The sequence below is a fragment of the Protopterus annectens genome, chromosome 16.part0, assembly GCF_019279795.1.
Source record: "Protopterus annectens isolate FY-2018-M chromosome 16.part0, PAN1.0, whole genome shotgun sequence".
In the NCBI taxonomy this organism is placed as follows: domain Eukaryota; kingdom Metazoa; phylum Chordata; order Ceratodontiformes; family Protopteridae; genus Protopterus; species Protopterus annectens.
Window position 1 is genome coordinate 865,226,808 of NC_056750.1, and position 23,852 is coordinate 865,250,659.

The 23,852-nt window shown below is 44.4% G+C and overlaps 1 protein-coding gene across 2 annotated transcripts in view; it reads left to right on the forward strand.

The window, feature by feature from the left end:
• The first annotated feature begins 256 nt into the window (after window positions 1-256).
• The window catches only part of HNRNPC (heterogeneous nuclear ribonucleoprotein C), a 1,329,577-nt gene continuing 1,305,981 nt past the window's right edge, over window positions 257-23,852 (forward strand). For both annotated transcript variants that reach the window (XM_044058018.1, XM_044058019.1), the window contains exon 1: window positions 257-396. The gene's annotated coding sequence lies outside the window, so the exon portion shown is untranslated. The remainder of the gene's footprint in view (window positions 397-23,852) is intronic.

Sequence of the window (23,852 nt, forward strand, 5' to 3'; positions counted from 1 at the left end):
TCGTACAGCAGACACATATACGTGCAGAAGTAACACACGGCCAACTAACTGTAGAGGAAAGTTACAATTCAGGTTTGACAACGGGTTGTTGTAAACTTACTGAGAAGGTGTAAGCAACAACTGGAATCCACGCCTACTTACGAAAGCCACCAATCGTAAGGCGATCCAGCAGCACGCGGTGAGGCTGTTACCCAGATACGCGGTGCTCGACAGTAAAGCCTTCCAATACATTTATTTTGGGGTGGGCTGACGTACTGAGTTGGTAGGAGTCTTGGTTCTTTTTTCTAGTTTTGTGATCAGAACGAAGGGAAAGTCGGCGCCATTTTTGCTGAAGTGTGTGAAGGCTGTTGTTGCCCATTAAGCCCACGTAGTACGCTTGGGCCTGGGTGCGCTCTGGTGAGTATTCGTCGGACGCGTCAGACATTTTCCAGCTGCTTTTCGCGATAGTCCGCGAGACAGCTTCTTGACTAGGCATAATTATAACGGGTCGCGATACGAAAAATGATTTTTATTTTTTCAACAGTTGTAGATTGAACGGGCCTCGGGACTTTGTACTTGATGGAAAACCCAACGTGTTGTGTGTCCAGTTCAGTTTTTTACAGACAGGGTTTTTTGTAAATCGGGTCTCCCTCGTAAATGCCTTTTAATGTCTGGGCCTTGTCTGTATGTACTGTGTTACGGGTTATTTTAAAGCAGTGCGTTTGTTATGAAGTTTTTTGTTAACGAGCGAATGTGTTCTTGACGGAGCAACGGCCTACCTGTGGTGGCTGTGGGAGTTGACGCTCTTCCCGCATGTGACTGCGGATGGCGGACTGTCCAGTGAGCTTGCACAGTATGAGTCAATGTGTAGCTGGTAGGAGGAGTGCTCTTTGTTGTTGGACTAAGTAGATAGGGATCCCCAAATTCTATGGTATAATTTGAAGGCTATTAAGGTGGCGCGTATGGGAATCGGTCATGCATTGTTTTATTTTAGTTATCTTTTGATTTCCGGGTAGGTAGTGGATGTAAAGGCCATCTACACTCCTGACCCGTGTAAGTAAAATTGCTGAGAGGTGTGGTACATTACAGATTCCGTCAATCCAAAACCCCTTTTTGTACATGGGTTGGAGATGCCACTTCAGTGGTAATCGTGTAGAACGAGGTTCCGTCTAGTGTCTAGCCTTGCAGCGGCTGTTCTTCCACACCCACAGACGCCTTGTAATACCCTATTTTTATATGTGCCGGCCGCCTATTGCATGTCTCTGGAATGTGGGAGGGAACCCGCGCAAACACATGCAGATTCCACACAGGGGCCACCTTGGTCGAGAATCGAACCGGAGTAACTTTAGATGTGAAGTGATGACCCTATCCGATGTGCCGCTCTTCAAAACTCTTGTCATATAAGCTGTGTAGCTATGGCAAGATTGAGCAGGTTTTGTAGTATATTGGGTAGCTTGTTGTAGAGCATGCGTGCGTGAGAAAAGGTGATGCAAAACCGATTAAGCTACTGGATTTGCTGACCGGGCTGGTCCACTTGGATATATTTCCATTTTCAGTAGAGGCCCGGGGAGAAAAGCTCCACATATAAACCACGACCAGGATGTAAAGATTTCTAACAATGTATACAGTAATATACATTGAATACTTTTAAATGCAATAGTGTACAGTGAAAAGGAATTTGTACAAGTGGTAGCTGTTCGGATGATAACGTTGCCATTAATTATTGGACACATGCTAGTATAAGTGAATAATCACCCTTTTGGTATTGCTTGATAACGTTGTCAGACCTGAATTGTAACAAGATTTTTTTTTTTTGGTTTGGTAAAGAGGAAGGCTCGCTATTGGTAATGTGTTTTGCCCAGTTCGATTGTGAGAACATTAAAGTCGGTGATTGCTGATTTGGGGTGTTTTTTGGGCGTGTAGGTTGTGGGAGTATTTACCGTATGGAGCTTGGTCCTAATATTGGGAAAGAATTCATGTTTCTTTGTACTGAGAATTTGGGTGTTGTGCTGGGAAAATTTTTCTTAGTGTTGGGAGCTTGGATTTCTCAGTCGTGATAATGTAGGGTCCCTGTGTACTGCACTTTTGTTAGGTTCCATCCAAGTCAGTGTTTTGTTTGCTGGCTTTACAGTGTCGCAGGTGGATGTTAAAGGTTTTTCAGCAGGAAGTGGTACTTGGTTTATGCTTTATTGGATTCCTAATGATTGGTAAAGATATGATTTTAATCTTTCCTGGACTAATGGGCAACTTTCATTTGGAAGATACGAGTGTTAGTTTCTTGACTGTCAGCTATTGGCTACCCATGTCTTATTTGTTTAGCAGGATACTGTATTGATAAACACTGGCCAATGTCGGGCTCTTCCAGAGCGAAATACAAAACATGAAATTGCACAAAAGAAAAATAGAAATGTTTTAGTGGTAAAACAGTAATTCAGTCTAATTACATTAGCTTCGGGGGGGGGGGGGGCAACATTCAGTGAACATTGAGAGAAGACAAAGAAGAGAGTTAGGTAATCATCCAGTGTTGAAGTAGGAGCGTAGGTTCATGTGTGTACTAGGCTAATGGCCATGGAGCCTTTACAAGCCTAGCCCACAGGATTACCCTGGCGTTGTGCCACCTGACCTTAGTTCCCAGTGTCTGTCGTAGAGCCACTGGAGTAATCACTGGGGTGAATTTTCTATTTCACGTCCAGTTGTCAAGATTTCTTAGATGGCCAGTGAGGTTCTCTGACATGTATGGGAAGTCTATTCCATAGCATGGGTAGTCCTCTGAGTTATGAACCTGCCCCTCCAGCACATTCTGTTGATTGTGGTTATGAGGTTGAGGTCTCTGGAGCTTGTGGTGTGGGGGGATTGGGATTTCTTTAGGATGTGGCATTTTTAACCGAGCTGGGGCAGACGTGGCTTTGTAAGTCAAGCAGAGATTGCTTTTAAGTAGACTATATGAAACGATAGTTGGGAGTTTTTTGAGTCTGTCCATATAGGACAAGTGTTTAATATCTTTGAGGTACTTTTGCAGGTGTCTAATGAGGTACATGCCAAATGGGGTATTGCAATTGGCTTAATGAGGGAAGAGTAGAGGGAGACTACCTTTCTTCCTGGATGCAAAACTCTTAGTAATGAGATGTGTCACATAGGATTTTCTGACCACAGTGGCAGTGTGGTGGTCAGAGGAGAAGTTGCTGTCCACCTGTGTTCTGAGATCTCTTGTACTGCCTTCTGTGTTTGGAGGACTACCATTGATGTGGTAATTCGTGGGAACTGTTTTTTTCCCCAAAGGGGGTGACTACACGTATTTTGGCATTGAGCTCAAGTTGTTGGTTTCAGTGAGGCCTTTCTGTAGGATGCCAAAATCAGTTTGGGAGTTAATAGCTTCCAGCTTGCAATCGTCTGCAAACTGTCGGCCAGAGTCCCTTTGTGTTGGCCTGGACTTCTGAGAAGTCGATACCAAATAGGAGAGGACCCAGGACAGATCCCTGTGGGACTCCACTCGTGACTGATTGGGAGTCTGACTTGGAGTCGGCTACTTTCACACTGTGGTTTCCATCTGTGAACCAGTTTGCAACCCACCTAGTGATATAGGGGTTGATGCCTAGCTTAGAGAGTTTTTCTGTGGTTCCTGAGTGGGGGATGGTATCAAAAGCCTTGGCCAGATCAAGGTAGGCTGTATGAACCACCTTGCCTTCATCCACAGCTCTGGTGACAGGCTCAAAGAAGTCGACCAAGTTGAGCTGGTATGATCTACCCTTCAAAACCAAATTGTGTGGGATCCATCAAAGTTTGGAGATTCCCTGTATCCCTGTTTATTAGATCTATGATTATGCATTCCATAGCTCTGCACATCAGACTTAATGGGGCAGTAGTTCCCAGGGTCTGTAGTCTGTTGCTCCTTTGTGGAGAGGGATGACTATAGCAGTGTGCCATTCGGTAGGGACAGAGCCTGAGGCAAGGCTGCGATTGAACAGGGCACACAGGTGAGGTGCCAGTTCCCTCTCTAGTTTATGTAGAACACAGCCAGGGATGTTGTCTGTTATTAGTCCTTTGGGGAGGGGGTCAAGTTGGCACTGAATCTGTCAGTATGTTGGCAATATCTGCTGGCTCAGTAAAGGAGGTACCCTTGTGTAGTAGCTCAGAGCATTTGGCTTGTATGAATAAGTACGTCTTGAGTTGCATTTTGAATTTGGCTCAAGTGTTTTTCTTTAATGGTGATGAGAGTTTGCCTAAGAGTAGGTGCCTGAGAAGAGAGCTGCCTGTGGAGTTTGGTTCTAGGGGTAATGAGAGTTGGTGGGGTTGTATGAGGAGTTTTCATGGCGTGCAATTTGGGGGGGGGGTGTAGTGGCTGGTTGGGCTATAAAAGGGGAGATCTCTTTGGTCCAGAACAGGACTGGGTTTATTTTGGGTCACTTTATGGTCACTTTATGTGGAAATGGAAGTTTAGGAAGAGATCAAGCCATAATCCTGGGAATTTGTTGTCTCTGTGGAATGGTTGTGCAAGCCAGAGATAGTTATGTGCTTGTATACAAAAGTAGTCGTCCAACAAAGGCTGGGTGTTAAAAAGACTTAGTTTAATTGTAATAAAACTGAGTGCTTTTGTGGAGAACCCGCTTTTTCAGACCATATCCAAATACAACAACACATTTTATTTAATCACCAATAAAAAAAAGATTGAATCAGGTCACGACTTTCAGTGATGTAATTTTCTTAAGTGTTTTTTAAATTTTTTTTTCTTTTCTCTCCTTTAGAATGCTGCCTGTTTGTAATACTAACTTTGTAATTAATCATGTAATTTTCTTTGTAATCATGTAACTAAACTTTGTATTGTGGAGCTTTTCTCCCTGGGCCTACACTAAAAACGGGCTACCCAGGCCCAGTGGACCTCCCCGGTCATCAAACTGGAATAAATAAGTCTGGACTGACATTAGTTCTTAAATCCAGTACAGCTGAACATACTCTGTTTTATTAGAAATGTCACTCTCACGTAGACCACAATCCAGTATGCTCGACACAGTTTTGATTAGTCTTACTGATATAGAATTCCTCACATTGTACACGCTTAACCAAATTATTTTTCGTAGTCCAATCTGCATAAAAACAAAATCCAATAGTCTTAGTGATTCTCAGATGAGGAATAGAGGTTACTGTCTGTCCATATGACTTGCTTTATGCCTAGTTTTGGTCTTGTTGGTGTAAGTAGTTTATGGTTTGAACCACTGGTGGAGCTGATGCAAGTCTGACTGGAGTTTGTGTTGAATGCGAGAGTGACTTGATCAGTAAATAACTGTCACAAACCTAGATAGGTAGGAGTGGAGTGCTGTCATGGCACTCTGTCCAGGCCAGAATCCATGTTTGGAGATCCAGTAGTAATTCTGGATATTTAGCGGGAGCTGTGTGCAGATTTTCTTGAAATGGGAGGATGGATATTGGATGGATGAGTGATTTGGGTTTGCTTGCTTTGGGTGGGGGCAATTAGAGCTGTTATAGGTTGTATATAGGGGGTGCTGTCTGCTGTGTTGTCAGACCTAAGAGAGGTGTCAGTGGAGATTTTCAGATAGAGTAGACTACTTTGAGAAGTATGCACTTAGCGAATGAGCAGAATGGTGGTGGGGGGGGCAATTCATGGTCTGTGGGCGGTGTGGGGTGTAATGGGAGGTTACTGCAGAAGATTGCATTAAAGAATTCAGTTTTTGTTGTGCCTTGTTGGCGTTTGTGGAGAGTATGTAGAAGTTTTCTTCCTCTAAGAGAGTAGTCTCTGTTAGGGGGTTTATTTTGAGTCTTCAGAGAGACTATTTGGCTGGGGTATTCTAGACTGTAAAGGGGGTGCAATTTTCAGTTGGGGGGGGGTTGTTTCCATTTTTGCTATGCTTCATCCCTCAGAATTAAAACAGGTTTTGAGTTCTGTGGATATCCATTTGGTTTTGGTGGGTTTATAAAGCTTGTGGATAAGTGGAAGAATGTCTTGCAGCTGGAGTAGAAAGTTGGTTAGGCTTTACAGCTGCTGTATTAGGGTTATGTAAGGAGAGTGTTTTGTTCCAGTTGTGGGCTGTGAGGTTCTAAGTTTCTGTGTTTGTGCTACTCTGGTTACAGTAGTTTGTCTTGTGCATGGGGCGAAAGAGTAACTTGCTAATTTGTCATTGTCAAGGATATGATGGCTTTTACGTGTTATTGGTCTGTAACAGAATAGGGTGGGGTCGCCTTTTAAAATAGTGGCCGATACTTGGAGATTTGTGCCCAAGTAAAAAAAAAAAAAATTAAATACATTCAGAAACAAGTGTACCAGTTTGCAGCAAGACTTGCATTATAAAAACAAAAAAATTGAAAGTTGAGTGTTTCTACTTTTTTTAATTTTATTTTAATTTTTTCTGATTGTGTAATATATATAAAAATTTTCCTTGTTGACACTGCCTAATACTACTTTTGAAGCGGCAGGTGTAGTTTACAGCTTCTGGTATCTTCTAATGGCTTTGATACCTCGGGAAGTGTGTGGGAGAGTCCGTCATTACTTGGACTACAGATTGATAGTCTTACCTGCAGCTGAGTTGCACTCGCCTATGTAAGCTAGGGTGAATGGTTAGTAAAGCAGCAAGCTGCAGTACGTGTCCCCAGCAAAGCTTAATTGTTTAAAAAAAAAAAAAGTTTCATAACTTCTTTAAACAGGTTAAACTTGCATAAAATTCTTTTATGAACCCAGCTGATGCTCGCTGTTCAAAGCAGCGAGTGGATGTTGCTAAAACACTTGCCATTTTGCCCATTAGATTTTTGTGGTTGCGGTCACTGTTTTATAGAAGTAAATCATTCAGAGAAGCTTTTCTGCAAGAACTTAATTTTTTAAAGTGTTGCAAATATCTGAAAGTGAAACTCTTACTACTTTCTGACCACGTGGGTGTTTTTGGCATGCTGGTGATGGCCTTTTGTGGGCCAGTAAAAAAACTGAAACTTCACTTGTTTGAAATGTCGGAGTCTTCTCCCAAAAAGTGAAATGCAAGACTATTTAAAATTTTATAGTGTTGTACATTTTAGGTTAAAAGAGTTCCCATAATGTTAGTATATCCTGATGGATGTGCTAATTGAATTGCACAATAGTTCGCATTAATTCTTCCATTTCCAGTACTAGAGGGGTTCACAACAGTTTAGCATTAATTCTTCTAGTTTCTGGTACTAGATGGATTGAAGTTTTTCTTGTAGAAAAAGTCCGGATGATTTTCCTTTTATAAAAGCTGCGGGTTCAGGCACATTTTTGTTAAACTCTCTAACTGGGGCTTTTTTTCTGGGCCTCTGCTGAAAATGGGCTCCAGTGCAATCGGTTATTCATAGTCGCTGTGAAAGCAACACATCTGTAATTCGGGTGGGCGTAAAGTGAGACGTATTGTCTGGTTCTAGAAGCTGAGTAGTATGCTTCTAACTGGTATTAGTATTCTGTCAAGTGGGGGGAGAGAAACGTTAAGAATGTGCCATGTAAAGGAGAGTTGGAACAGGGATTCTGGGAACCAGAAAACAAAGCAGTAGAAGATCGTGTTGGTAAGACAGGGCCCAAGTTCACTGTTTTGTCGTTAACGTGCAGTAAACTTTGTGCTAAAATAATTTTAGAATGCAGAGAAGGGGGGTGCACTCCAATGTGGGTTTCCCTTTTAATCTGTATAGGAAATCCTAGCTAGTAGCTGTACATGGGTCTCAATTGGCTGCTGGGTAGTCTCATCCCTCACCTGAACAGAATGGTCATAGAACATGGCACGTTGGTGTATGAAATGCATTAAAAATGGAGTCTGTACTGTTTGGGTAGTCCACATGCTTGGGTCAAGCTGTTGAGCTGCAAATAAAGTTGCTGGTACTCCCTGAATGTATCCATAGGACTTATCAATTCTGGGAATTTCCACAATTCCTGCTTCTAGTAAAGGTCCACCAATGATGCTCATTTCCTTCACATTCTTAGTCAAATATCTGACATCACGCTTTCAGCTATGTGGTTCACTTACCCTCCCTTATTAAGATGGTTTAACTGTTGTAAAAGTCTATACATACCAGAAGTTTTTACTACAGTAAATCTGTTTGTGTATGTACATACAGATTGTGAATAGATCCAGAAGTTTTAGCCAGCATAGTATCAAAACATTTTTTCATATGAAACGCAGCTATGTCACAGTGACTGTTCTCAAGCAAAACCGTGTCTAGCTCTGTGCCGAAGGAGATGTGTTGTGGGAATGGTTTGTGGCTTCCAAGACTAGGTTGTGGGAATGGGATAACCTGTCTGCATTTGTGTGGCTGTCAGGCTTAAGCCTCGTGAGAAAACGTGAGGGCTTAACTATGTAATTGTTGTTTTACGTTCTTTTTAGTTAGATGTTAAAGTGAAGCAGTGTGCCAACTATGTTGCAAGTAAGTTAAATGTCCCCTTAGTAGACATTATTTCTCGATAGCGGCCATGTTTCAGCATAACTTGGGTATCAAACCTGGTGTTCTTCGCCAGTTGCTTTCTTCGAAGCACTGCTCCTCACCCAGCTTTGATCATGTTAGTATCACTGCAGATGGCTTACTAAGCATAAAGTAGTTTTAATTTGATTCTCATTGGGTGTTAGTATCACTGTAAATGGCCTACTAAACATAAAATAGTTTTAATTTGATTCTCATTGGGTGTTAGTATCACTGTAAATGGCCTACTAAACATAAAATAGTTTTCATTTGATTCTCATTGGGTGTTAGTATCACTGTAAATGGCCTACTAAACATAAAATAGTTTTAATTTGATTCTCATTTGACTGTAAATGGCCTACTAAACATAATAGTTTTAATTTGATTCTCATTGGGTGTTAGTATCACTGTAAATGGCCTACTAAACATAAAATAGTTTTAATTTGATTCTCACTGGGTGTTAGTATCACTGTAAATGGCCTACTAAACATAAAATAGTTTTAATTAGATTCTCATTGGGTGTTAGTATCACTGTAAATGGCCTACTAAACATAAAATAGTTTTAATTTGATTCTCATTGGGTGTTAGTATCACTGTAAATGGCCTACTAAACATAAAATAGTTTTAATTTGATTCTCATTGGGTGAAATCTACCTTATTTGGATGGGTGACTTTCAGTAAACTGATGGTCTCCACTAACACCTAGCTTAAACATTTTGGTTAACTTCATTTACTGCATTTCTTAGGAACATTTAATTATTTTAAATCATTTACATTTACCTTTTCCCTGGTAAGTATAACTTTAGGATTAAAACTAAGTATGTCAATCAACAGTTCTTTAATAGATTAGCAGTTTCGTTCATGCACATGTGAACTTCATCTGATAAAAACATTACCAAAAGTGAATTTAAATACTAAATGCTTCTTGTCATGTGCTAAGGTGTTGGTCAGTGTAATGTAAGTTTTGGTACTTCAGGATGGGTGCTAGGGCAATGTAGTCATTTAAGCATGGTGTTGTACCACTATTAATCATTATTGCTAGTCTTTCATGGCAAAGAACTTGCACCCCCACCCTCTTCCAGTTGGTTCTTAATTTAAAAAAAAATTGTTACTTTCACAAACCATGGAATACTTTTTGAAAAGGCCATTTTGTAAGTGATTATAGTTCTGTTTATCAGGATTGTAGTACCCCAGACAAATTCAGTTTTAATATGTATGAACAAGAGCTGCACTTGGCATGCTTTTCACCCTATTTTGAGGTCATCGGGGAATGCAGTAGCAGTTGGGGTAAACTATTTGAAAGGGATTGTCGTTATTGCTGGTGAATCTAGTGATTTGTAGCGCATTGTGGATAGGAATTGGGACTTTGTCTAGAGATGGTCGATAAGGAAATCGCCTTAATTTCATCCTTGTGTGCAGGAAAAATAACACAAGCCCTTCTGGGGCCATGGTTAAGTGAGGCTGTTCTGTCAGAGCCGTTGGTTGAACTGGTAACTGTCTGACAGACAGTGTAAGAATGGGTAAATCTGTGAGGCACAGCACTTGCAGCCAAAAGAAGAAATGACTCCTGTCTGTTGCCATACTGCTTGATGGCCTTTAGCATAGACTTCAGTTTAAGTTATTTTGTCGTGCAGCTTGGCAAGATGGTTGCATTGCTTTTTGTCGTAAATGGAGTTCTGGCCCATTAGTATTTGAATTGCTATGGTAATGCTAATGTTGGTTTTACGGTGGTGCTACTTCATGAAACTTGGGGTAGTCTAAACATTGGAGAGAATATGAGAAATATATATATTAAAATCTCTATAGATATTCATTACTGAATTTCGTCATTTGCCTCATTTGCCTCAAGTTCATAACCTCGGGATACTGTCTTTACCACTTCACACTGAAAGTTTTCAACATCTTTCAGTAATTAGGCAAATGGAGTCTGCCCAAATTGTGTTCCTAGTGTGGCTCCTTGCTAGTTTCATCAAGGCAGTAGTGGTTGGAACAGTTTTCTGTTTTACATATTTGCTTGGTCCAAAATATTGCTATGGGACGGGGCTGGTCTGCTCCTCTTTCTGTTGGCTAGATTTTCTCTGTCGCGGTTAAGCGTATCCTGTTTTCTGTAAAGTTGGGAACAGTTGTAGTGCACTGACATGAGGGTACAAACTTCACCTATGAATTTAGATTTTAGTGTTTTTGTTTCCTGTTTTTTTACACTAAAATGGGCAACTTGTACTTTGACTTCTGTTAGTGTTTTGTGTGTTTTTTTTTTTTTTTTTTTTTTTTTTCTCCTCTATTGGAGGAGAGCTCTGTGTGTGTGTGGGTATTTTTCCATTGCTTTAATGGGTTGGAGCCTCTTACTGAGGTACCATGTTGTGCATAAAAGGTTCTTACTTTCCAGGTGTGCATGGAGTTTTCACCAGCTGACTGGATCTTTCTGCCAGAACTTGTGGTTTCTTGTATTGTGCAGTTTTTTTCTATCCCTTCCACCCAGAGCTGGGTTTTGTGCAAGTTTGCGACTGTTCTTCTGCATTCCCATTTCAGCAGTGCTTTGGGGGGGTTATCAGCTAATGTATTACATTGGGCACCAAGTTTACAGGGTAGAATGCTTTTTAACAAGGTGTTTGAATTTTTCCATGTCTTTGAGCACATATTTACCAACTGTAAACTGAAAAACACAGAATAAAGACTTCATGAAAAACCAACCATGTAAGGATAGCTGGAGTGTAGATTCAAGCCAGTAATCCAAGGTTACAAGTCAGAAAATTTTTTAATGAGAAATACACAACTGGTTAAGCGTTTTAGTTAATATTAGTGAGAAACTTCATCAGAACTAAGTAATGCCCAGCTGGAACTTGTACAACAGTCATGTGACAGCCAATACATTCATTCGGTTCTTTTAAAAACAAAATATTTTAAAGTGACAGTGAAAACTGAAACAATACTGTATGCGATTGGACAGATACAGTATATATAGACACATTTTAATTAAACAAATTACACCTAAATGATTTTTCTTTAATAAGCAGTTTATAGAAACCATCATTAATGCCTGGCCAACTTGTAGCACTTAATAGATGTTTTTTGACTGATACAAGGGAAAGAATTTGAATTTAAACAATACATTAATAGCATAACTGAATTCTAAATTTTTGATCTGAAGTAGGATATTCATTTGTCTGCAACCTGTGGGTTCGGATCCGATATCGGATCCGAACCGGCATGGTTTTCCAGCTATGGATCCAGGCTCTCAGCTCCTCCCCTCACCCATAATGCCCTGCTCTACCCTCATGACCTCAGATCTCTTTTGCCGCGCATGGTGACTGGATTGGTTTCTATAGCTCTCAGCTAAGTGCTAGTTTTTCTAACTGTTAATACAGAGTTTTGAAGTTTTTTATTCATTTTTGTGTGAAAGTTTAGGTATTCCTCTTTGATATTTACTTTAGAGTTAATTTAAGTATTTTTTTTTCCCTCCCCTCGCTGTTGGCGTAGTGTTTGTGTGTTGGGCCTGTGTGTGTATTTTGTTTTAGTTACTTTGGTTAGTAGTTTGTTTATAGATTGGGATGGCTGAACAGCCCAAATCTATATTTTCTAAATGCTCCGAGTGTGGCCATAAGCTTTCCCCGGCTGATGGCCACACTCGGTGTGTTAGGTGCCTGGGGGTTGAACACCTCGCATCTGGATGCTCCATTTGTGCAGGGTTCAACCCCAGGGCACTTGGAGCGGAGGTCCAAGCTTGTCTTGGCGGGCCTTTTACCGCCGGACTCGGCTCCGACCTCCGCTCCTTCGGGAGTAACCGTGGTTTCGGTTCTTCCCTCCGTGGCACCCCCTCCTCCTCCTGGGACTCAACCTCCCGTTTCTGGGGAGGAGAGGGATGCTAGGAAAAGGACGGAGGAGAAGCACCAGCGGCGGGCCGAGACCTCTGTTTCCGCCCCTCCAGCCAAGCGGCTTCTCCCGGCTCCGTTGTCGGCTCGGTCTCCTCCTTCTCGGCTCCGGTCCCCAGTGTGCTTTTCACCGGGTCCTGAGGAGGAGGAGACCCGATCTCCGTCGAGGCTATCGAGGAGGCACTCCAGGCCTACCTCGGTAGCCTCGTCGAGATCTACATATAGCCTTTCGGATGCTGATCTGGACCGGATGATGAGATTCATCCAGGCCCAGATGCAGATGGGAGTGCTCTTGCCTCCCCCCCCTCTGGGGGGGAGCTCAACACCCTTTTTCAAACCTATTGCTCCTTCTCCGACCCGCTATCCGGGTTCGGAGCAGCTGGAGCAGAGCAGCTTCGAGCGGGGTGGGCCCGCGCCGATAGTACTTGGTACTTCGGATCCGACCCTGCCCTCGAGTGCATCGGATCCGACCTCTCGGAGCCTGGATCCGAGCCTCGGATCCGGGGGATCAGTGCTCCTTCGGCGCCGTCTGTGTCGGAGCGCACTGTCCCTTCGGATCCGAGTGCTTCGGCGCCGGCTCCGATCCACTCTTCGGATCCGAGGGGGAGCCGATTGTCGGATCCTTTGGTCGAGGTCGGCTCCCCTTCGGCGTTTGATGTAGTGGAGAGGGCCCTGTTGAGGGTCTCCGGACCCCCGGCACTTGTTCCGGCTCCGTCCCGCGCTCCCTCTGCACTGGGCCAGGCTTCCATCATCCGGCCCCTGGGACAGCCCGCTTCTGTGCCCCAAGTTGCTCCAATGGAACAAGTTGCTGCTTGCGAGGACTCCTCTTGACAGCCCCCCAGAGGATGTCCCTCGCAAGCATACGTGCAAGAGGAGGCACATTGACTCCCCCGAGTCTCTCACAGAAGACACTGACTTGGAGGAAGGGGAAGGCTCCCCACGGTCACCCCCCGAGGATGTCTCATTTGGAGACATCATGGAAATGCTCCGTATAAGGGGGGGGGGTGGTCTGCCCCCAAGTCTTCCTCGGACGAGTCCGTGTTCTTGGAGGCATTTGAAGCGGGCCCGTCTACCTCTTGGGTGTCCCCTCCTGCCGACCCCCTGGTGGACCTCATTACCACCAGGGCGTGGAAGGAACCGGACACCGTGGAGCCAATTCCTAAGAGGCCCGATAGGATCCTTAGCCCACCGTCCGACCGTGCCCATTGGAGTAAGGGGCCTCCGGTAGATGCCATGTTGACGGCGGCCACCAAGAGGAACTGGCTCAGGAGAGTCCCTCAGTCCATCCCGAGCAAGGAGTCTCGGATGATGGACCGCTTGGGAAGCGGATGTTTAGTTCAGCGACCTTCTCGGTAAGGGCGCTGAACTACTTGGCACATGTCATTAGGATGCAGCGAGATCTCATTAAAGAATATGCTGCATCTCCCCCAGAGTCCATTTCGGAGGATGACAGGGTTCTGCACTCCACCCGTATGGCCACTCTTAGGTCAGTTACTAATACCTCTATGCGGCTACTCTCCCACGCTACGGAAGGCGCCGCTAGAGCTGCGGGGACAGGCCTAGTCACTAGATGTCAGGCCTGGCTCCGTCACTGCGATTGGGAACTAAGACCAATCCTAGACCTCTCTCTTGAACCTGGCAGTCCCCAAAGAAAAATTCCGAATGGTCACTCTGCAATCTATTCTCCCCCTTCTGGGAGAAAATCACTGGATGTGCTCGATAGACCTCAAGGACGCGTACTACCACATCCTGATGGACAGGCGCTCCAGGAGGTTCCTCCGCTTCCGGCTGGGAGCCAGTCACTACCAGTTCCGGGTCCTTCCCTTTGGTCTCACCACAGCCCCCAGGGTGTTCACCAAAGTATTAGCAGTGGTAGCGGCCCACCTGAGGCTTCAGGGGGTGCAGGTGTTTCCCTACCTGGACGACTGGCTTCTTACTGCCCCAACAAGGCATCTACTTTTATTGGCGAGACTCCTTTCTCCATCTTGCTCCTTTTCTGGGCATCACAATAAATACAAAGAAATCCAACCTGGCGCCCACACAGTTCTTAGATTTTATAGGGGCCAGGCTAGACACAAGGAGTTTACGAGCCTTCCTCACTGCGGACAGAGTTCAAAATCTGCAGCTCCAGGTGCGGGCCATTCTCCACTCAAGTTCTGTTCCGGCGGAGTTGGTCCTGAGGGCTCTAGGGTCCATGGCATCTGCTATAGCACTTCTTCCTCTTGCCAGGCTCTATGCGCATTCTACAGTGGACGCTCTTAGTACAGTGGTCATACCTTGCTCTCCCCATGCATCATCCCATTGTGATCAGCAAGGCTTGCAAGCGGTCCCTCTTGTGGTGGCTTCACTCCCCGGATCTCCACAGGGGCCGCCCATTTTGTGCTTCTCCCCCTCTCGCCACGGTGACCGGACGCCTCCCGCCTCGGGTGGGGGGGGGCACTTTGCGGGCCAGAACGTCCAAGGCACGTGGGACGATTCAGAGACCTTACTGCATATCAATGTTCTAGAGATGAGAGCAGTGCTCTTAGCGTTGCTAGCACTTCAGGACTTTCTTCCCTTGGGAACAATTGCGATTCAATCGGACAACATGTCAGTGGTCTGGTACATCAACAAGCAAGGGGGAACAAGGTCTTACCCTCTTTGTCGAGAAGCCATGAGAGTTTGGGAATGGGCAATCTCCACCAACCGCTTTCTAATAGCAACGCACATTCCGGGTCGGTCCAACATCCTAGCGGACAAGCTCAGTCGCACCATTCTGACCCCTTACGAGTGGTCTCAATTGTCGAGTAGCGGAACGCATATTCGCACGGTGGGGAACCCCTTCATGCGATCTTTTTGCCTCTCCCTCAAACACCAAGTGCGACAGTTTTTTCGCTCTGATACCTCCTCCCGGAGGTTCCCCAAGAGACGCTCTGGTGCATGCTTGGCCACCCGGTCTTCTGTATGCTTATCCACCCTTGCCTCTGATGCTCCAAGTTCTTCAGAAAGCCTCTCGGGTGGGTTGCAGAATGATTCTCATTGCTCCGTTTTGGCCTCGACAGATCTGGTTCCCCTTCCTAAGGTCTCACTCGTTGAATCCTCCTTGGATTCTAGATCCCATCCCGGATCTGATATCCCATCCATCCTGCATTCCTCCTCCGAATCTGGACAACCTGAAGCTGACCGCTTGGCTGCTCCAGTTCCACTCTTGATCAGGACTCCCGGTATTTCGTCACCTGTTAAGGCAATTTTGGTGGCAGCTCATAAACCATCCACTAGAAAGGTTTACCGCAGCAAGTGGAAACGTTTTCTTTGTGGGCGGAGCGGCAAGGCCTGAATCCCTTCACGGTTCCTCTTCCATTAGTGCTTGACTTTCTAACCACTCTCTTTAACGATGGTGCCAGCAGTTCCACAGTCAAAGTACAACTGGCGGCAATTTCTCATTATCACATTGGCCATGACTCTAATCCTCTTATGTCAGCCAAATTGTGTAAAATTTTTCTTAAAGGTACTTTTCTTCTCAGGCCCCTATAAAACAAGCGGTTCCTCCTTGGGACCTCTCTCTGGTTCTACAGGCCTTGACCGCCTTCGAGCCAGCGGCTACGGTGGATCTCAAATTCTTGTCCTACAAGACAGCCTTTTTGGTAGCCATTACATCGGCCAAGAGGGTTTCTGAGCTTCAAGCATTATCAGCTAAACCTCCTTACTTGGTATTTCATCCGGACCGTGTCTACCTCAGGACCAACCCGTCCTTTCTTCCTAAAGTCGCTTCTGAAGCAAACATCAATCAGTCCATTAACCTCCCTGTTTTCTTCCCTAAATATGAAAACAAAGGTGAATATAAGCTCCATTCATTAGATGTTCACAGGCAACTTAGATTTTATCTGAACAGGACGGCTGGTCATAGGCAATCCGACCAGTTGTTTATTTCATTTGCAAAATTCAATTTGGGCAAGCCAATTTCTAAAGTTTCTCTGTCCCGCCAATTTCTAAAGTTTCTCTGTCCCGCTGGATTTCACAGTGCATCTTATTGGCTTATCAAGCTTCAGGGAGGCCCGCACCGGAGGGTGTTCATGCCCATTCAACCCGGTCAGTATCTACCTCGGCAGCCTTCAAAGCTAGGATTCCTCTAGATGATATTTGTGCAGCAGCCACGTGGGCTTCATCTCATACTTTTATTTCCCACTACAAGTTGGATCTTGCATCTAGGGGTAGAGCATCCTTTGGCTCCGCGGTGCTCCGGAATATCCTTCCATGATGGCCGCCCAAGATTCAGGTAGCTGGGGACTCTGTCCCACAGGTTGCAGACAAATGAATATCCTACTTCAGATTTAGAAGTTATGTACTCACCATAACGTTCCATCTGAGTAGGTGTATTCATTTGTCTGCAACCATCCCGCCCTCCTATCCCCCTGGCCTTTCAGTTTCCTGCATATTCTATGTTACCCTTTTCAGGGTGTTGTTGCTTTGGCAAACTCGATCTGAGGTCATGAGGGTAGAGCAGGGCATTATGGGTGAGGGGAGGAGCTGAGAGCTTGGATCCATAGCTGGAAAACCATGCCGGTTCGGATCCGATATTGGATCCATAACCCACAGGTTGCAGACAAATGAATACACCTACTCAGATGGAACGTTATGGTGAGTACATAACTTCTAATTACTTGCAACATTAGTAATACTTTGAATTTTCAATTTACTAAAAAATTTAGATTCAGTGTTGTACATCCAGCATATTTAGGAAGCAGTCTTTTTCTAATTCATATATCCATTACACCAGTTGGTACCAAAACATGCAAAAAAAGTCTGGGGTAAAAGGCCAGCTGGTAAGACTGGCCAGAATGGTGACAGATGCGGATGTCTATATGTTGGGGGTGTTTGGAAAGATAGATTATCCCAACAAATTCTTGCTAGGAATTGGAGATCAGGTTGTATGTAAAGGAATTGAAAGGTTTTGTATACTTGTGATGGGGATGTTATACCTTTTAAATGGAGAAGTGACAGATTATGGTTTGAAACTTCATTGTATCGCTACATTTACTTTGGCTAGCTCTGCCATTGTAATGCCCTCACACTGGGCATTATTTACATTTACTTTGGCTAGCTATGCCATTGTAATGCCCTCACACTGGGCATTATTTACATTTACTTTGGCTAGCTATGCCATTGTAATGCCCTCACACTGGGCATTATTTACATTTACTTTGGCTAGCTATGCCATTGTAATGCCCTCACACTGGGCATTATTTACATTTACTTTGGCTAGCTATGCCATTGTAATGCCCTCACACTGGGCATTATTTACATTTACTTTGGCTAGCTATGCCATTGTAATGCCCTCACACTGGGCATTGTTTACATTTACTTTGGCTAGCTATGCCATTGTAATGCCCTCACACTGGGCATTATTTTCCTTTTCTTTGAAACGAAAAGCATGGATGGTCAAATGTGGTTGGTGTTGTCAATCTCCCTCTGTTAGTCTGGGTTTGTCAATGGTTCTCATTATAATATGAGGGCATTTTACTAGATTATCAGCAGGTGGTTTATGTGGCCTGCTTTTCACATAGGAAAAACATCCAGAACATTTAGTGTGTGAGAGCACAGGCCAATTGTACATTTAGTTGATTATCCGAAGCACGATTTTAAATTTGCAATTGTAGAACAAATGATTCAAGAGAATATATTACTAATTTATCATTGTCAGATGAGCTAAAGTGGCGACAGTTGGCCAGCCATTAATGATTGTTTTGATAAACTGTTAAAATGAAAGCATTTAGAGGTGTGCTTTGGTTCATTAGAATGTCAAAATGTGTATTTAGTTGTATGTAGTATTGTTTTATTTGCATGTAGTGTTTTAGTTGCATGTAGTGGTGTTTTAGTTGCGCTGCCTCTAAAAATTGTTTTAATTGAACTGAATTTAATGGTTGTCGCATGATTTATTACTAAGTTCCAGTTAGGCATTTAGTTCTGATGACATTTCTGACTAATAGGTTGGTTTTTCATTGTATATAGGTTCATGTGTGCGCTAGGCTAATGGCCCTGGAGCCTTTAGAAGCCTAGCCCATAGGATTACCATGGCATAGTGCCACCTGACTTTAGTTCCCAGTTTCTCTGAGTAGAGCCACTGGAGTGATCCTGGGGTGAAGTTTCTATTTCCTGTCCACTCATCAAGATTTCTCTTGGAGGGCCAGTGAGGTGCTCTGCTTGACATGTATGGGAAGTCTATTCCATAGCATGGGCAGTCTCTCTGGGTTATGAACCTGTCCCTCTAGCATGTTCTGATTGTGGTAATGAGGTTGAGGTCTCTGGAGCATGTGGTGTGGAGTGATTGGGATTTCTTTAGATGTAACGTGTCTGATGGTCTTTTAGCCCATTCACTTCATATTCACCAGTACCATACATTGCTCTTAGCACAAAGACTGTAATTTATCACATTTTGTTAGTTTACTTGCATTATTTGGCATGTTTTGTAATTTAGGGGTGGGTCAGGGTCAGCACAGTCCCATTTTGCTTGGTGTTAGCTTTGCTGCTGTTGGTAGTCATTTTTAGGGGTGGGGTGGATCAGTGTAGTGGCCCTTTAATACATTTGTTACTGCAGTAGTCACTGTTGTGGTTCAAAGGCTGTATATGCTCTGAGTGGTTTGCACTAGTCTCATTTTTTTGCAAATTTATAGCTGTTCACTTACAACATAACTCTGGCTGCAGTGCAGACGTGGGGAAAGTAATTCATTGTGTAGTAACCAGACTCTGCCAGATGAAACCACCAGTGTAGCGTGTGTAAAACAATGGAGACTGTTGGTGCAGACATTGTGAAAGTGTAATTCGGTGTGTAGTAACCAGACTGTGCCAGCTGAAACCACCAGTGTAGCGTGTGTAAAACAGTGGAGACTTGTGGAAAATAGTTTTTCAGCTTGGAACAGTTTTGGCTAATTTACTTTGTTATAGTTCAGTGTTAAGTCAGTTTGGGAAATTTAAGTGTTCTCTGTAGGTGATAGGCTTGGTACTGTAGCTGTGGTGAAGCTGCACTCGCTCAACAAGAGAGATGAGGCTTCGTTGATTCTTAGTATTTTCCACAGCTGCTTGTTCTGGTCAGGGTCCCCAGTGTCTTCTAGGCTTCGATCCCTGTCTCTGAAAGGTATGCATCCCTAGCATTATGGGTTGCAAGCTATTCATTAAACTGAGGTATTACAAATTTTGTAGAGCTATTACAGCTGCTCTTTTCTTTGTTTTTTGTTGCATGCAGTGTATGTACTGCCCATCCAAGTGGCACTTTTCACATTGTACCACAGTAAAAAAAGTGCCACAGCAAAGATATGTACTGCTCTTGTCCATAGAGTAGTTCTGAAAAAAATACCACAAATGCCATGCTTTTCTCAAGAAGCTGTAGGCTTTACAAAAAACAGATCCTTGTGCATGTAACATGGTAAACGGACCACCCACTTAACACATAAATTACACACTGTAAGAATTGCCTTAGTGTGGCTAAGGAGTGCCCATAATGTGTTGGGTTTAAACCTGGTCCAAGATGGCATCATTCTGACAATACCAGTGCTGCCTTGGCCACAGCAAAAGCATCTTGGGAACTAGGACTTGTCAAGTTCTCTTTGGTCTTTGTGACAATGTCATGCCTAGCTTGGACCAAAATAGGAACGTCTCAGTTAGAATAAAATGATTAAGGCTGCTTTATTATAAGATCTCTGTTGGACTGTGCAGTTTCTAATAACCTGCATATCCAAGGAGGACCTTATGGTGCAAGTATTAAAAATTGTTGTAGGCATGGTACCAAGCCATGGTTGGTGACTGAAGTGTCAGTGCATAGCACTTGGTTATTCAGACAGTTGTTTGGTCACTGGCTTTAGATATGTTTTGTATTAATTGGTTGTCAGACTAGTGAGTTGAGCAACTAGCTGGAGTGCCATGCACACTTAACTGGACTTCTGCCAAGTAGCGGAAGGGGCATTTTCTGTCTGAAGTTTCCCACCAAATTCTGAAACAAAATAATGGAAAAGCGACAAGTATTTGAGATGTAGGTCTATGCTAAATTGGCTGAACTTTCCTTTGCTTGTAGGGTGTTTGTGCATGTTACAGATTCCGGTGGTGTGGGGCTGAGGTGGTGCAGCGGTTAGCGTTGTCACCTCACAGCAAGAGTTTCTCCCGTTTGATTGTCAGCTGGAGTGCCTTCTTTGTGGAGTTTGCCTGTCCTCCCCGCGGTTGAGTGACGTTTAAAGACCAGCAGGTAGGTGTGTGCGTGAATGGGTGTGCCTTAAGGTTGGGCATCGGGCTGGCAACTCGGCACCACAAACATCCACTGCCAATCAGGGGACCGGAGTTCCTCTGTGGCAACCCCTAACTGGGAAAAGCCGAAAGATGTTACTTTTACAGATTCTGGGGTGGGGTGTACCCTTTGCAGTGCCATTGGAAAAGGCAGCCGTCTCCGTATTTATCCAAGTGTAGAAATGGAAGGAAGCAGTCTGGAATTGGTAATTGCTGGTACAGTACCACGTGTTTTGAAAGTGCATAATAGGTTCATAGGTACGTAATAGGCTGTCGGCCCTGGAGCCTATACAAGCCCAACCAAAAAAGGTACCCTGGCTTTTGCCACCCAAGAAAATTATTTTTCCTGTGCCACTGTCGAGCAGAGCCACAGAAGTGATCCCCGGGGTGAATTTCCTATTTCCTGTCCAATCATCAAGATTTTTTTTTGAAGAGTGCTAATGAGGAGCTTTGTTTGATACAGATAGGTAGTTTATTCCAGAGTATGGGAAGTCTCTGGGACAGGAATCTATTTGGATTTCTTGAAGTAGAGCATGTCCAACTGCTCTGGGTTTGACACAGCTTTGTATGTTAGGCAGAGTTCACCTGTTGAGTAGGTGATGGAGTAAAGCTGGAGTTTTTTGAGACTGTCTGCGTAGGGCATCTGTGTGAGGTATTTCTGTGGCCTTTCCAGTTGTAGATGTCTTGTGAGATGCATACCAAAAGGGGTGTTGTACTCTATAATGGGTCTGAGTGAGGAGTAGGGGGGAACAATGACTTCTGGATGAGAAATCTTTTGTGATGAGGTCGGTGTTAAGTATATTACCGCCTGTGTTTGTAGTTCATAGGTACAGAGTTTTTACCAAAGGGGATGACCATGCACTTTTTGGCATTGAGCTTGAGGCCATGGCTTTGACACCAGGCATCTGTCTGTGATGCCCTTTTGCAGGATCTCCACATTGTTAGGAGTTTTGATTATGGCTCCTAGTTTGCAGTCATCTGCAAACTTTGTTAGCCTAAGACCTTCTGTGTTAGCCTGTACTTCAGAGAAGTAGATACCAAACAGGAGAGGACCCAGGACTGAACCCTGTGGTACTCCACTTGTCACTCGTCTGAAGTCAGATTTGGAGTCTGCTGCTTTCACAGTGTGGGTTCTGTCAGTGAGCCAGTTGGCAACCCATCTTGTGACATGGGGATGTATACCTAGTTTAGTGAGTTAGATAAATTCCAGAGTGGGGGATGGTGTTGAAAGCCTAGGCAAGATCTAGATAGGCTGTGTGAACCACCTTACCCTCGTCTACGACTTAGGTTTAGGAGACATCTGCCTTTTACAAACCCGAACTGGGTGGGGTCCAGAGTTTGGAGATTACCAATGTCTGTGTTTTATAAGTTCCTTGATACGTTCCATGGCCTTGCAGTCCAGGCTCGTCAGGCTAATGGGGCGGTAGTTCCTGGGGTCTGTGGTGGCTCCCCCTTTGTGGGGTGGGATAACCGTCGCTGTGCGCCATTCAGCAGGCACAAAGCCTGAGGTGAAGCTATGATTGAACATGGTACTTGGGTGGGGTGCCAGTTTGTTCTGTAGTTCGTGTAGAATGCAACCTGGGATGTTGTCTGGTCCCCATGGATGCTGTGTTCTTGGCTTTGGAGGGTGTGGTTTTTACCTGTGCAGCCGTGATTGCAGAAACTTAGCATTCTTCCGGTATAGAGGTGGGCTGTTTGGGGGGGGGGGGTGAGAGAGCTGCCAGGATGTTGGGAATATCAGTTGGGTCTGTAATATTTAGTGCCATTGTGCTGTAACTCTGAGCAGATCTGAGTGTTTCATTGAGATTCTTGACATGGCTATAGAATGCTTTGTGGTTGTCTTTTAGAATCTGTGGCGACTTTTCGTAACTAGCCTTGGAGGATTTTCAGTGATCGCAGCTTCTTACTGAGGCTGACCAAGGAGCTCCTCCACTCATGGGATTTACTGTCTCTTGCAACAGTTTCTTCCTTCTGTTGTACAGTTTATGGCAGGGGACCACCAGATTGGCTTCCTTTTTTTTTTGGAGGGTAGCGTCTTGGTTCTGTTTGGGATAGCACAGTTGCATGGCCGAAAGGTGTGGTATGAGTTGTAGCCTGGTAGTGCAGGGGTGCTCTCTGGAACCTTGAACCAGGTCTCAGTCACTGCACAGATATTTATGTTCTCCATTTTTAAGGAGTGCCTCGTGTGAGTGCATTTTGAGATTTAGACTTCTAGCATAGAGTAGCATCAGCCTCAGTTTTTGCTTGCCTGTTCCTGTTATGGTGGTGAATTTGTCATTTGAACGTTGCCTAAAGAAGGCACTATAGGGGCGGCAAGAACCTTAGCCAGTATCCAGAATCCCAGGGGTGACAGGCGCAGGCCATCTCTGGCAAAGCATCGTGGTCTGGAGACCATGTCATCTCAGGCAGACAGATACTGGATCCCTTTAGAATGACACCAGAAGCTTAGCCAGTTGTTGAAGTCAATCATTTTGTCCTTGTACTGTGCCATCATTCTGGGTGATGGCAGAATGCTACTCAGGGCTAGGGTCATACCTGCCTGGGCTACAAGATTGGAGAGCTCTTAATGTCTCCATGTAGTCCAGGGAGGTACGTCTCGGGTCATTCACACCAACATGGACAATGACAAGTCGTATTTGTGGAGTGACCTCTGAGTGTGTGGGTTATGTGGTGGATCCTGGCAGCTGACAGTAACCTTCTTGTTTAGCCTGGTGAGTGGGACATCAGTGTGCCTGACTATAGTCACCTATGACTAGTGTGTTTGGTACTAGGTTGTTTTGCCTTATTGGCTGTGGTTGAGTGGCACACTGTCTGCGGGCTGTGTCATTTGGGGGGTTGGAGGTTGCTTGCATTTCTGCTTTGGAGGTCTCTGTTGCTTGAGCAGATTATTATTGAGGGCCTCCGCGAATGTTTGTGTTTCTATGTGTGGATTTTGGTGGTATAGATTTTGTGAGACACTGAGTGGGGTGTGGTGCAAGTGTTTACCTTTTCTTGACTGTCAAGTTCAGTCTTGGTTGGAGAGAGCTTTACCTCCAGTTTGGCTAGATAAGTGCATCTCTCTCAGGTTGTCGTGTTGGGTGGTAGGAGGAGAGGGTTGTCTGTGTACATGAGGCAATTTCTGCATTGCCCCAAGATGCCCAGATTCATCAGATAGACAGGAGAGAACACTGGGAGCGGACCCTTGGACATGCCTGAATAAACTATTTTCCTCTGAGTACAAGAGCTGTTTATCTCTAAGCAAGTACCAAAACTGTTTTCCTCTAGGTAATGAGGAAGGTTGAGTGCTGTAGTAATTAGTAGCTTATTTAGTGCTTACAACAAGTTCTGAACTAAGTTCTGCATGAGTGCTGAGCA